The 13,654-nt window shown below is 50.1% G+C and overlaps 1 protein-coding gene across 3 annotated transcripts in view; it reads right to left on the bottom strand.

Annotated features, from left to right (window-relative positions):
- Wdr62 (WD repeat domain 62) overlaps nucleotides 1-13,654 on the bottom strand; it is a 104,675-nt gene that overhangs the window by 74,254 nt on the left and 16,767 nt on the right. For 2 of the 3 annotated variants that reach the window (XM_031971385.2, XM_031971387.2), the window contains exon 2: nucleotides 6,497-6,533. The exons of the other annotated variant lie outside the window; for it this stretch is intronic. The gene's annotated coding sequence lies outside the window, so the exon portion shown is untranslated. The remainder of the gene's footprint in view (nucleotides 1-6,496; nucleotides 6,534-13,654) is intronic. 3 annotated transcript variants of the gene reach the window in all.

The raw sequence follows: 13,654 nt of genomic DNA, 5'->3' as shown, positions 1-13,654 counted from the left end.
CGCCGGCGGATGTCGGAAGCGACCAACTCGATAATAGAACATTACTTAACGCTGGCTACCAGCTGTTGAGAGGTTAACGGGCGCTCGACTGAGAAGTCATCCGAGAAATTGAGAATCGATTGAAATCCCGATAGCTGTGCTCTTACAGATCCTGCAGAAGGATTTGGGAGAGTCAATTCCACTAATCTACGTCTACCGTTAACGTAGTTCGCGTTATCTAGCAGAGCCACTCGATGCGAACCGGCCAAAAATCCCGCTATCTACGACAGCGCGGTCGATCGATAGCATTATCACCGTGCAAACGTGCAGCTGTAGGTGCAGCTGGTTCGTTGACCCGTCGGAAGCGTCACCGAGGCTGAACGCGGAACAAAGAATTCCAGAAGAGCATCGGGAATCGAGACGAGCTGGCCCGAGCGCCGCGGAAAAACGAGCCGCGCGGAGGTGTGTACACGGTGGTCGCACGGTTCGTCACTGTCGGGGCCCCATAGGACGCGCCGTGTATCGGCAGTGAACCACTGGACCGGTCGCTGCCGTCGAGCAGACAGCCGCATTGTCAGAGGCGGGACGAGCCGAGTCGAGAAGAGAAGAGAAGAGAAGAGACCAGACCAGACGAGACGAGACGAGACGAGGAACGTGACCCGCGATCCAACTAGCTACTGCGCCTCTTCTTCGTCGGCTATCCGCGGTTAAAATAACCGCGAGAGGTGAAAAGAACCGAAGCTTCTCCTCGGCGGAGCGCTGATCAACGGAGCTCGCTCGCTGACTGTTTCTTTCGTTCGCGGAAAACGAGGAACGGTCGAGATCGACTCGTTCTCGACTATTCGAGTCACTCGTTAATCGGATCGGTCAACTCGAAACGAAGGGTAGAGAAAAGTGATGCCACAGTGAACACGTTTTCACCGTTACGATTTTATTTATTCTTTTACGAGAAAGGCAAATGGCATTAGAACGAACTGCTGGGGATTCGGGATCGTAGCTATAATGTTACGGCGCCAGTTAGTTACTCGTGTAACTAAATATTTCGATGCGACGCGTCATTGTTTTCAAACAATTCGGAAGCTCCGGTGGTCGGCGACCACCGTGGCGGTCAACGCGTTAACCGCAGATTCGTTCGACTCGAGTTGCGGTTCTCGCGGGGAAAAACGTCGGTCCTGTTGCGCAATCGGGGGAATTGCGTCTCCTTGCGAGAATCGTCCGCAAATTTATGCGACGCGATGCTAGGGCGGCTGGAAGTTGGCTAGCTTCCGGTGATCCGAGAAAATCGATCGATCGCAGGAATTCGCGTAAGAAGTTTCAGCGAACACCTAGCGCGCGAGAAAAAGAAAGAGCCGATCGCTGAATCGATTTCAGACGTCTCTCTGTTCTTACAATTGGATCGGGGATGTCAAAAGAGACGCGAGAAAAGATCTTGTTTGCCTGTCTTCTTATTTATCGGTTATCCTCTGTAGTCGATACGACTACTCCGTCATTGATAATTTATTGCACAAGAAATAATTCGTGCATATCCTAGGTCCAATATAACAATCGATAACAGAAGACTACTATTTCATTCGAATTGGACGCAACCGAGTAATACTACGCTCGTTAAATTGTGTCGATTCTTGGCCACGCGTCTAACACGTAATTATGAGTCAAAAGATTAACGGCGGATTGAGCACGTGCGCGAGAAATATCGCTGGAACGTGAAACGATTGAAAGCACGCGTTTAGATGTGCGTTCAGGTTGACACGACAGCGTCGCACGCATTCACCGTCGCTGGAGATCGCGCTCTCTGCCCCGATTGGAGGATTCAACGACCTCACGCTGAACTTTATTAGACATTATTACGTTCCGCGCTGATGTCAGCGGTTCGTATTGATTCGATTTAGCGGCGCGTTTGTTGCGCGATCAATCGTCGCGCCGCGATGCGCCGGAAACTTTCGTTTCTACCGCTGTCGCTCGCTTATTAATTGAACCTACAGGCAGATACTTTTCATCCTGATCCATGTTCAAGTTGAATTCAACTCCGGTGATTTCCGGGACACGTGGAAACTAGAGGCTGGTCCTTCTGCTGCGAACTGCTTTCCGCTCGAAAGCGGTAACGAGTTCGCGTGGCACCGTCCCGAACCGATTCAGCATCCGCTGACAGGAGTCGTGCGTGCAATTAATTGCCGGTAATCGCGAGGATTCCCGCAATTACGAGAAACCGACCGAGACGAGGAGGAAACAATCGACTCGCCCTACCGTGCAACGCGCTCGCAACTGCGAGCGATTTCTCGCGCTCCTCGCTGTTCTTTAACACGTCGATCGCGGCGGTCACCGGCGTTCCAATTGTTCCTATACAACTTCGCGAAAGAGCAGGCGGCGCGCGAAACACTCAAGATTCCAGCAGTCAACGCGTCAACCCCCGAACTTGGCAAAGCGACTCGCGTCTTTCATTAAACTCCATCGTCGAGGGAATTCTCTTGGCAGCCTTACGGCCAGTCCAGCAGCTTTTCACCCGTCCGAGACAATACGCAGTTTCTTTCGCGTCGTCCAGTGGTTTTTCGTCGTCCCGAGAGAATCAACTCGCGAAATATCGTTTGAAACTCGATTACAGTGAACGAGCTTTCGTCGACAGTTGGATCCGTTAGATACCAAGATCATTTAGTATTTGGATGAAGCATACAAAGTCATCGAGATTCGTCACCTAGGATACACAGGACCATCGGAAACATTCGAGTAAGCAATGTCTAAGGATTCGTCCTTGTCGAATCACCGAAAGGGATGGAAACTCTTTGCACCGCCAGACGCGTTGCTTTATACTATCGAGATAGTCGTACTCCGGAATCTTGCAGGATCGAATCCAATAAAGGGAATCGTGGGAAAGTGGGTGATTTTCCCTCAACAGTCGAACACGTAACACGGGAACCGCTCTCCGCGGGAGAAACTTGCAGGACTGGACCAGATTGGGCCGTAACAGCGCATTAATCGGTGCCGGTTTCTAATAGAAGCAACGTTATCGCGGTAATCGAGCTGTTTCGGCACGCGTGCGCGCGCACGCCTTTGTGCCTCACGATGGAAGAAATTGATTTCTCCGGTTCGTATCAGCGGCACCATACATCACCGCGATTTAACATAGTTTCCAGTGAAAATATCCTTTTCAACGACGCTGCCGCCATTAGCATACTTCCCCGTCCCGAGCAACCGCGTTAACGCTCTGATTAATAGGAAAATGACGGACAGCCGTTGCTTCGATTCCGAAACGGCGGCGTTCCTTTCGATTCCCGCGCTCGCGCCGCTTGTCACGCCAACTTTTCCGCAGTTCGTAAATTTCGTTGTTCCTTCCGTCTTCCCCCGCGTCTCGCTGTATCGGACGAGATCGAGATCGCGTATCGTGCTCATAGTTCGTTGTAAATCTTTCCCGATTGTCTGAGCATTGTTTATGATCCCCGCCGCGCCAGCTCGCTCTCGTTTACCGGTGCAACCGGTGCATCCACGACTTATTATTCACGTTTCCCGCGTAAACGTTCGTAAGCGGTATCGCGTTACACCTGCTGTCGAGCGTTCCGCTCGGCTACACGCGCGCCGCGAAGATGGATTTTCCTGTCTCGGATTCTCGCGGCTGGCGCGCGTAATCAGTCAGTCGCGAGCGCCGTTGATGCGTTCCGTGCTGCCTGATTTTCGAGAAATTCAACTGAGTCGCTGCTGGCGTTTCGATCCACCATGCGTAACAGTCTCGAACGCTTCACAGTTATTTAATCGAATAATTCGTTCGGTTAGATATTACAACTGACGTTTCCTCCATTTGACTTCAATTCTTGATTATCTTTTAACACTGGATTCCCAGAGATATTGAATTCTTTGATCATTCGGTAAGCACATGTGAATCTAGTGTTACTCGAAGTTCAATATTTCCGAAATGTAACGAGATTTTTCGTTTGCGCGACGCGTTAGAGGAGAGCCAGCGTCCATTTCGCGATTGAATAAGAAGAAGATGAGTCCCCGAACAAGGGAGCCCGAGGTAATAGAATGTAAGGGGACTCGGCTCGATCGGCAAAAGAGTCACGTAGCCGAGGCTCCTCCGAGAATGTCTAGTTTCTTCCGCACTTTACGAGGCACAGCGGAGTTACGCCGTGAACTTCGCGCCGCGGAGACTCGTAGATGCGTCTACCGGGCTTCGACAAATAGATCGAACGCTGCACGGCTCCCCGCGAAACGGCACGCCAACGACAACAAACGGAACGCGGCGACTCGAGACGAGAACCGAATAGAGCCGAACCGATATGGCTCCCGCGTGTATATTTTCCAACCGCGTCCCGGGATAATATTTCGAAAACGAGAGCTTCTTAAACGACCGTTCCGTTTCTGTTCCATTCGCTTTGGAAAACAACTTCACGGTGAACCCTCGATTTATCGTGCTCGAGTCGATTCCGACCCAGTTTCCCGAAGACTTCGTTCGAGCTCTTAACTCTTCGCGGCTAACTCGAACCGCAGGGAGATATGCTCTTGGGGAAACACTCGGAAAAATAAGGAACTCCCGCTCGCGTGGCCAACGTCAATATTGATTAGCCCAGCTGAATTATAAGGGCTCGAAGTGGATTAACCCCCGGAGAATGGACTTCTCCGAGATTCTTATAGGTCACCCAGAACCATTAGTCTCCGACTGATCAGTTTTCCTGCGAGATCCGTCGATCCTACTGGATCCAGCGCGATAAGCAATCGCAATTAGCTGCGAGAAAGCGATAAGCAGACTATGGACGTTCGTGCATTTCCAGGGAACTTGGAAGTTTGTCCCCTTGCGGACGAAGATTCTTATAGAATATAGAAAATATAGAAAACCGTCGGCAGATGAAGCTAAATTATAGATCGATCGAAGGGAAACTACGTAAAACATTCAAAGTATTTTCAGGACGTTGCTAATCTCATTCTTAGACATTTGAATTTCCATAAAACTCTCAGTTTGGAGTCAGTCTGAGTCAGAATACAGCCAGTACTCCCATCAAAGGGTAAATCGAGGATGCCAGAAGTTCATTTTCACAGCGCACGGGCGAACTGTCCGCTGATGGAAGGCCAAACATAGGAGGGGCACGCCGTGAACCTTTCAGAGAGCCACGGGAAAAGAGCCGTGAGCTGGCCGGCCAAACTCAGCTTCCTTTTCATCGGAGACGCGATCTTCGTATCTCTCCGAGAAGTGTTTGCCGAGCAAAGATTACGACGGAGCCGAGAGAGAGAGAGAGAGAGAAAGAGGGGACCGAGGGAGAACGAAGCGGAGGACAGGGAAAGAGAGAGTAATGTTGACGTTACCCCGTTGCGCCGAGCCGACAGGGTTTACCGTCCTCGGGTATAACGAGCTAAACGCGATACGGTTCCGCCTCGCGGTGATAAGTAAATTAGAGACCCGCCGCGGGACGAAATTCTAGAGCGAGGCTGATGCAGCTGGGTTCGAATAGCGAGATAACCGACGCTACGGGCGCTGCCTCCACGGAACGAGACGGAACGGAACGGAACGGAACGGAACGGTTTTCCGAATACATTTGATCGTAAACTCGAGCCTCGTTCCGCGAGTTTCCACTCCATTTTCGTGGTATTTAAATGGAATTCCCTAGCGTGGCATTTGAAACTGAGCGTGTACAACTCGTAGCTAGTAGGGTAATTCCGGATGCGATCTCGTTTGGATCGTTAAACATCTATGTTTTCGATCGTTTCAAACGGTACGCATCTCGCGTGTACTCTTATAAATATTCCCTATGAACGCATAAAGACTCGCAGCCCGGTCGCAAGAAAGCAGAGAGGAGAAGTCGAGCGGCGCATAATCTGGCATCGATTGCAATTAATCCGCGAGACTCTCCCCCAGCGAGAAATAAAATGAAGGGAGCGCGGCGATCGGGAAGCCATAGCTTCCGAGACGCCTCCGGATGGCGAGGAGCTCGATAGAAGCTGCCGGACAGGCCGGAAACTTCGAGTTTGCCCCCGGGGATCCGGCGATACTCGTAACGTCAAGAAAAATATCTTCCATACGAGTGATTATTATGGGGGCCATACACCGCCGGGGAAAACCGTAAAAGCGGGCCTGCGGTTTACTGCCTCCGAGCGGGGGCTAGGCCGAGGCGAGCCCCGAGTTACCGTTCGAAAATATAGGCTCGTCGCGACGGAAGAACACCGGCCCCGCGATACATTATTTAAACGCGGGGCGAATTATTCGGTGGATCCTGTCCGAGCGTAAAAGCGTTACGGGCCGGGCCTAGACAAATAAATTCCCTACGACCGGACGTGGCCGGAGACTGCACAGGAATATAAACCTACGGATTATCGACCCGTTTTCCCGAGCCTGCTCTGCCTTTCCCTTCCACCCTCTTGCATCGTTCCTGTCCGCTCTTTCCCGCTCCGCCCTCGCGTTGCGCCCGAGACTCGAAATGAAAATAAATTCCACGTTGTTACAACGCGGACGAAACATTGAAACCTCCGCGGAATACGAATGACGCGCGGCAACGACTGGACTGCGTTCCAATGGCGGACGAGGGATCATAGGACTCACCGTAAGTTTTCCGGTTGTTTATCGCGTGCCGCGCAACCTGTAACAAGAACAAATTCCAATGAAGTCAAACGCTATTCGTCCGCAAAGGGTTGAGTTTAGGTAGAGGACGAGAGGGATCAGAGAAATCGATGAGCTTCGAGTAGGGAGATTCTTAGGACAGAGTGATATTGTATGTATAATGCGTCGGTGTGTGAAATATTGGCATAAAAAAGCTTTGTTTCTCAATTCACTTGAGATTCCTCTTTGAGTTCCTTTAAAGAAACATCGTCTTTGTCTAGTCAGAAAATGTTAAAGATATCTAGCGAAATACTTCCGAGTGCAAAGGGTTAAGTCGAAGACCCGAATCTCGAACTAAAACTCGATCGAGCGATTCGCGTTTCCACGGTGCGGAACTGCGAGCGCGTGTAGCTGGTTCGCTTTCGACGCTCGTCGCCGAGGAAGTGTATCGGGAACGACGCAACGCGTGTGAAACCGTGTCGCTTACTCGGATTTCCTGTTCACCTTGCTAGAAACGGACAGCTGGGCCGTGGGTTCTCGAAAATGGCAAGCGTCGAGTGTTTACCGGCTCGTCGTGGAGCTCGCGGAAGGACGCCGCTGCCCAGCTGCGTCCAAGGGAATCCTTATTGAATAATTATGAGCGAGCACGTTCCACCGCGCGGCGGCCGATCGTTAGGTCGCGGGTTTGCACGCGTTCGTGTGAATCGCGACCGCGGGGGACAACGGATAATCAAGCTGTATCGCAAGAGAACTTTCGGTCGTTCTGCCTTTCACCGCGGAACCCTCCAAGAAACAACAACACTTGCACGTTAATAACAAACGACAGAGAATTTGCAAGCGTTCCTTTCGCAAATGAGAGACAAGAAGTGTACACTGTATTCTCATTTCAATTCTACTATCTACTCGACCAAAGCAGAATTGGATCATCGACAGTCTATCCTTATTTAACACTAGAACTACCGAGCATTTAATGCGATTAATATGCAATTCCTATAAAAACTGTAACGATAGATTATTTTTAGTGTCCTCAGACATTCATTATAATCAAATGAAACTATTTATTTTCAAAATCGTTTCGAATATTCAATGCTTCGAAGATATCAATAATAGCTAAACAAAAGAACCGAAACCAGTCATTTCGTCTGGTACGAGTTCTAGTTAAGATCCGAATCGCGTCGTCCAAGGGGCAATTGAAACCAGACAGTACGCCAGACACGTCGCGCATCCTTTCTCTTCGGTCCGTTTAACGCAATTTCGCTCGACCCTTAAGCGCCACGGAATCGCGTGCTTTCCGAAGAGCAAACCTACAGCTTGTTCGGACATCCGACGACAGTAAAGCGCGATTACGATCCGCCGAACGTCCTCGCTCCGACGACCGTCCAAGAGAAGAGCCTAAAATTCCCGTTCGACCTCGAGCTCTTTGGACCGCGCCAAAGAAATTTGATTTTCTACGCCGGCGAACGGAAAAAGGAGAAACTGTGTCATCGCGCGATACAATCCACCTGTTCGACTCTTACGAATACACGCTCGTGCGCCTACGTTTATTACTACCGTTATCGGGTTCTGGTAAAAGTATGTCGGAACATTTCCGAGAGGATATTCCCGTGTTTGATGTAGCCACGGACCCTTGGGCGGTTCCAGGGCGACCGAAAGTAGTTCGCCGAAGTAACGATACGTACGTCGTGACACGGCGAACCCGGCGGAATCATAAATGAAAACTACATCTGCGGATTCCGGCCCGGGGCAATCCTCTCTGATCGGAAACTGCTCGAACCTTTCTGTTGGATTAGTCGAATCTCTCAAGAAACTTCCGAGACGACTCCGCCATCGTTCACCGCGTCGGATTATTTGTAATATTTATTTCCAGAAACAAGTTCCCGACTTGTAGGAAAACGAGAAAACATTTCAGGCGACCCGACAAGCGAGAGAGAACCTGAAAAAGCGGATGCTCGACACACGACTGTGGGTGTCACGGTATTTTCCTCCGACCTCTGGACCCAAGCCTCTTTTTACAGCCTCGACTTTATTGTTATCGTTACCAACGAGTTCCCCCGTGCACCGTTCCGAGGAAAAGGGAATGGTACGAATAAGTACATACACGTTCGCTCGGAAAGTATCCCCGAGGATACGAAAACAGAAAAAACGCGAATTACGGTGGTACGGTACCAATTTTTGCAAGAATTCTACGCGAACCGTATTAACCCTCTGCGGTCCGAAGTGCTCTTGGTTTCTCACTTTGAGGTTCACTTCGACGTTCATTCGATTACAGCTTAATATTGCGCTCTATTAATTTTTTCAAGAATATTTGGAAGTCACTGAAATATTACCTTTAAATGGTACAATTGTACTACAAATAAATGTAGAAAAAATTGTTAAAGGTAGAGGTTGCAATAAAATAGAATGTCGAGACTGAGTCGACATGGGACTGCTAAGGTTTAAACGATTAATACCCATCGTCCGATCGAAGCAGCGTTACAGAGCCGTCGAAGGAACGAGCTACACTGAATTCGCCTCGAAATCGTTCCGAGAAGCCCCGAGTAACGGAATGCAACGCGTTACTTTCTAGTGAGACGTGGAGTGATCATTCGCGCATCCGTCGAATCCCCCGAGGGAATCGACGCAACCTGCAACGAGATGCTCGCGCTAGAGCCCGACCTTCCGTCCAGTGAATGGTTCCGTTGTGCTACTTGCGATGTTGTACCGGTGTTTACGCCAACGCCGACGCGAACGTCGGGCGCGATCGAGCTCTCTCGGACAAACGGATCGAGATTTTCCTGCTACCGTTCACGCTGTCAGCCGAGAGTGTCGATTGTTCTCCGAGAAAACTCGTCGCGTTTCCGCTAGCGTTGCAAGAGCCTGATCATCGATAACGATGGGACGACACGCTGATACTGTTGCTCCGATCGAGACAAGGGATTAACCGGACACTCCGAGTGTTTGCTCGGTGACCGTTGCTCTAGAATCTAGCTACACTTTGTTGGCTGACTACTGTGTACAATGGAACAGCGTTATCTTTGCGCGAAATAGTCGAAAGATTTTCAGTGGAAATATTGAAGATTATCCGATGGGATTTGGAAGATATTTTCTGAGACTAAGTTGGGAGATCACACATGAATGGAGCGTAGTTGCTACACTGCACAAGCTTAATATCAAATGACAAACTTCACGTATCAAATCTAGCTCGCCAGTCGTCGAAATCAAAGACCTCGGAAATTCCGACGAATGCTCCGATACACCCAGGTTCGAACTGTCCGGAGTATCGCGAGTCGTTATCGCTTTGTATTCCGCGAGCGTTCCAAGCGGTGAGTAAAATCTGACCTCTTTACTCGAGGAAACAATCGCGAAGAATCAACAGAAACGAGGTGTCTCGCGTGGGAGCACGAGTCAGCGGTGTTATCAACGTAAACACGGTCGTAACGCGTCCCCCGTGATAAGGAGCGCGTATCGCTTTGAGGTCGTTTCTAATCGCGAGTCGCTCCTCCGCGCGGCTCGCCGGTAATGAACAACTTGTCGCGTAATATCCACCTGCGTTTCCGCCCGAGCCGGGCAACCTTCGCAACGATCGGAAAGCGTCAGCGCGTGTGGGTTAGCGTACGCCGTCTGGCTCCGTGTACCGATCGCATCATCGATCCACGTTCGATTTCCAGCAACCTTGCCGGGGAAAAAAACTCCCGTCCTCTTACGCAAACGAACATCGACGAAACGTTCAATTATCTCGCCTCGTTCCTGTTCTACGCCTGCTCATCGCCGATATCTCGCCTGCGAACTGGCGATCACGATACGATTCCGGTGCATCCTCGCGATTCCTCGTTGCGATAGAATGTACGAAACTGTATTGCGCGATTCCGAATAAATTATTTCCGCCGCGGGGAGACCTCTAGATTCCGAAATGTTCCGTAAGGATTCTCGGAACGCGCTTCCTTCGTTTCGATTCAGAAATCGAACGGCGCTTTCCTATTTTTGCGAAAACAATCGAAATAACGAACGTTCCGGTTTCTCATTTCCAAGCCGGTGACGACGGAAACGAGAAGATTGAAAGGGGAACAGAGGAATGAAGTTTATTTGATTCTACGAACCGATAGGTAGCACTTTTAGACTCAAACGGTTAAGACTAATGATTGCAAAGAAAAGCAGGAAGCAGTCGAAGCGACCGTGGCGATAATGAGTCGGTCGAACGAAAACCGAGCAGGAATCGCGTTTCGTCTGGTGTCCTATTAATTAACTAGCCGATTAACCCCGCAAGTGTCAGCCTTCGATTCAGCTGGCGATCCCAAGGCAGCGCGCGGCTGCTCGGCCGCGAACGAAACGGCCAAGAAAATTAACTAATTGAGCAATTACACGGCTAGACGGCCGAATCAAGATGCCCGGGAACGATCGCGCGGATCGGGGAACATTTTTCATCGCGCCGCGATTCATGCGAGCCTGTTCTCGGGCGAACAACGCGCTCTACTGTGCGCCGGGCGCGGCCCGGGCTTCGGGAAACAGAGAACGATTCAACTAATCCGCCCGGAAAGATTGCACGGACCGTTTAACTGGCTCTATCGTACTCCCGCTCCCATAAAATTGTTCGCGATTTCTTGTCAGCCGGATAAAGATCGCAGCTGCGCTACCTTTTCGTCCGGCGAGCGAGGCCGGACGCGTCGCTTCGAAGCTGAACCGTAAGGGATTCGAGGAGCATCATTGCCGAAGCTATTTTATCCTGGATCATTAGCTCCTTGCACTCGAAAGGTCTCGACTATAAATAATCGGTGAGATGTGGACGACATTCTTTAAAACTGTTTAACGAAAACGTCCGCGAATTAAGAAACGAAGATGTTGCGTCGTTATTCGACGTATCGATGAATTATAGGATTAATATTACATAGAAGACTATAATTTTACTGCATCCGTTATATCTTTGCTATATCCACCTCTGCAGTGCAAAGCATTAATTAGAAGGAAAAGGAATTCTAACCCAGACAACCGTTGGTAAGATGGGATTAACCTTTTGCACTCGAAAGTTTTTCAACGGAAATATTAAACATTTTCTGACGAGATATAGGTCATAATATTTGAAACTAATTTAACGATAATTCGTAGATAAATTAAGCAACAGAGGTGTTTTATTTAAATATTTCCTGTAGCAATGCAAACTTTAATTTGAAATATTAATTGCATCGAATCATGTGATGACTGAGAGTCACCTCTCGAGTGCAAAGGGTGAACCATCATCGACGGGCAAAGTGTTTAGACGGGAAACAGATCTCCGGCGCGTGGATCGTGCAATTTATCCGAGCCCGGATCGGCCGGCTGCCGCGATTAAAATGATCCGCGGCGCGTTTCGCGGGGGAGAACGTTTCGAGCGGGGTTCCGCTCTAGATCCGCGGAATTAACCAGAAAATCCCCGCGGCTACGGTAAACGGAGGTCGAAAATGGCAGTAAAAGGAGTGCCACTGAAAAATTACTCGTTTCGACGGACTGGGTGAAAGGAGATTAAGTGGCATAAAGGCCGCACGAGTGGCGTCGTAGCTCGTCGCCGAGTAGCACTCGACACCGACGACGACGCACGCACCTGGAAATAGCTGCAGCGTTAAATAACACCGTCTGCTTTGCTACACGTGCGCCCGGTGCGCCTCGGGTACCGAGGCGATCGGGGACACCGTGTCTTTCCCTCTTTCTCTCCTACAAATTAACCCTTCCTCGGGCGAGGCTTCTTCAAAGTGTACGAAACCCGCGGATTCTGCCAAATTAGATACCGAACGCTTAAATGACAGAGAACGAGGAAACTATGTACCGACTTCTAGCTGTTGAAGCAGTCCAATCACTCGTTTGCAACCTGCTATTCCAAACACGAAGGTTTCATCTCGGCGAAATGACATTCGTCCGCGGGTTAAACAGTACGAGGAAACGTCTACTGATCTGTCGTCGAGCAATCTAATCATTCTGCAAGCTGGGACTCTACTTCATTGTCGATATTCGACAAAAGGGTTAAATTTAGACGAGACTACAGGAAACGTAGAGACGAGAAGCTTCCTCGATTTCTGACTGTCATCCCTGTGGATCGTTATCGTTCCCGTCAATCCGTTTCATTTCATCTTCTCGCGTTTATTCTGACTGAACACCGACTTTGTGTTCCTCCTTTGATCGGCGATCGCAATATTTCCTCCTATCGCGCACAGTTAAGACCGCACCGTCGCCTGAAACCTCTGACGCCAGGCCACGATCTTCCGCGAAAGTACACTTTCTTCTATTTGCGACGGGGGCGCTTGTTCTCGCCGACTCAGAGTGTTTTACGATGTTTAATACTGCAGCCGGGCGTTCCTCGACTGCGCGTCCCACGCTGAAAAATGCACCAACTTTATGGAGACGCGCGCTCGCCTGCCGTGTCCGATATTCCGGGCCCGCGGGTCTTTTGTTCCCGTAGCTCGAATAAAATTTTCAGACGCGGGTACGAGCTTCCGTCCCTCCACGTTCCGTGAGCCGAATTCCTGTTGTTCCGCGATACTAAACCCGACAGGAAAGAACTTTATTTTCAATGCGAGACGATAAAACGTTCCAATATTCAGAAAGTTGATCGTTTCAGTCAATACAGCAGCTCGCGTCGAAACGCTCGAGCCGAGTCGCGACACGCGGGGAAAAGCATTTCGGCGTTCGCCGCGATTTATGTCAAGCCTTTAATTAACGTCACACTTTTTTACCCGCGCCGGCCCGTCAACCTCCCCTCGAAATAGCCTCGGTCCAATCTATCTTCGCGAAAGCGCCGTTTAAACGAACATCCTCCTTCGCGTCTCCGTCCCCTCGCCCGACGTTCGACGTTTCGACCCGCTCGATATTAGAAAAGCAGGATGCAATCCGTCTCTATCATAGCGAAAAGCAACAAATCGTAAGCAGAATCCAGCTAGCAATAAGAATCACTGCGAGAGCAGAACGTCGATCGAGTGTTCTAAATTCTGGTCGAAAAAACGTAGTCGTGCGATTCGTATTCGAAGAATACGCTTGGATCGACGAGAGGCAGGAGAGAGATCGCGGATCGTTACGGAAATCTGTTATTCCCGACGATAGGAGCGTTTCGAGTGGAGCGGCGGGTAAACGGTGGCCCAGCTCGGCGTAATAATTACCGTGTTTTCGCCAGCCGGCGCGACGAGGGCTGCACTTCCTTTCGCCGAGGCCGAGAGATCGTCG

Source organism: Nomia melanderi, chromosome 5, assembly GCF_051020985.1.
Source record: "Nomia melanderi isolate GNS246 chromosome 5, iyNomMela1, whole genome shotgun sequence".
Taxonomy (NCBI): domain Eukaryota; kingdom Metazoa; phylum Arthropoda; class Insecta; order Hymenoptera; family Halictidae; genus Nomia; species Nomia melanderi.
Note: the sequence above shows the minus strand (reverse complement) of the source record. Positions and strands in the feature narration are given on the sequence as shown.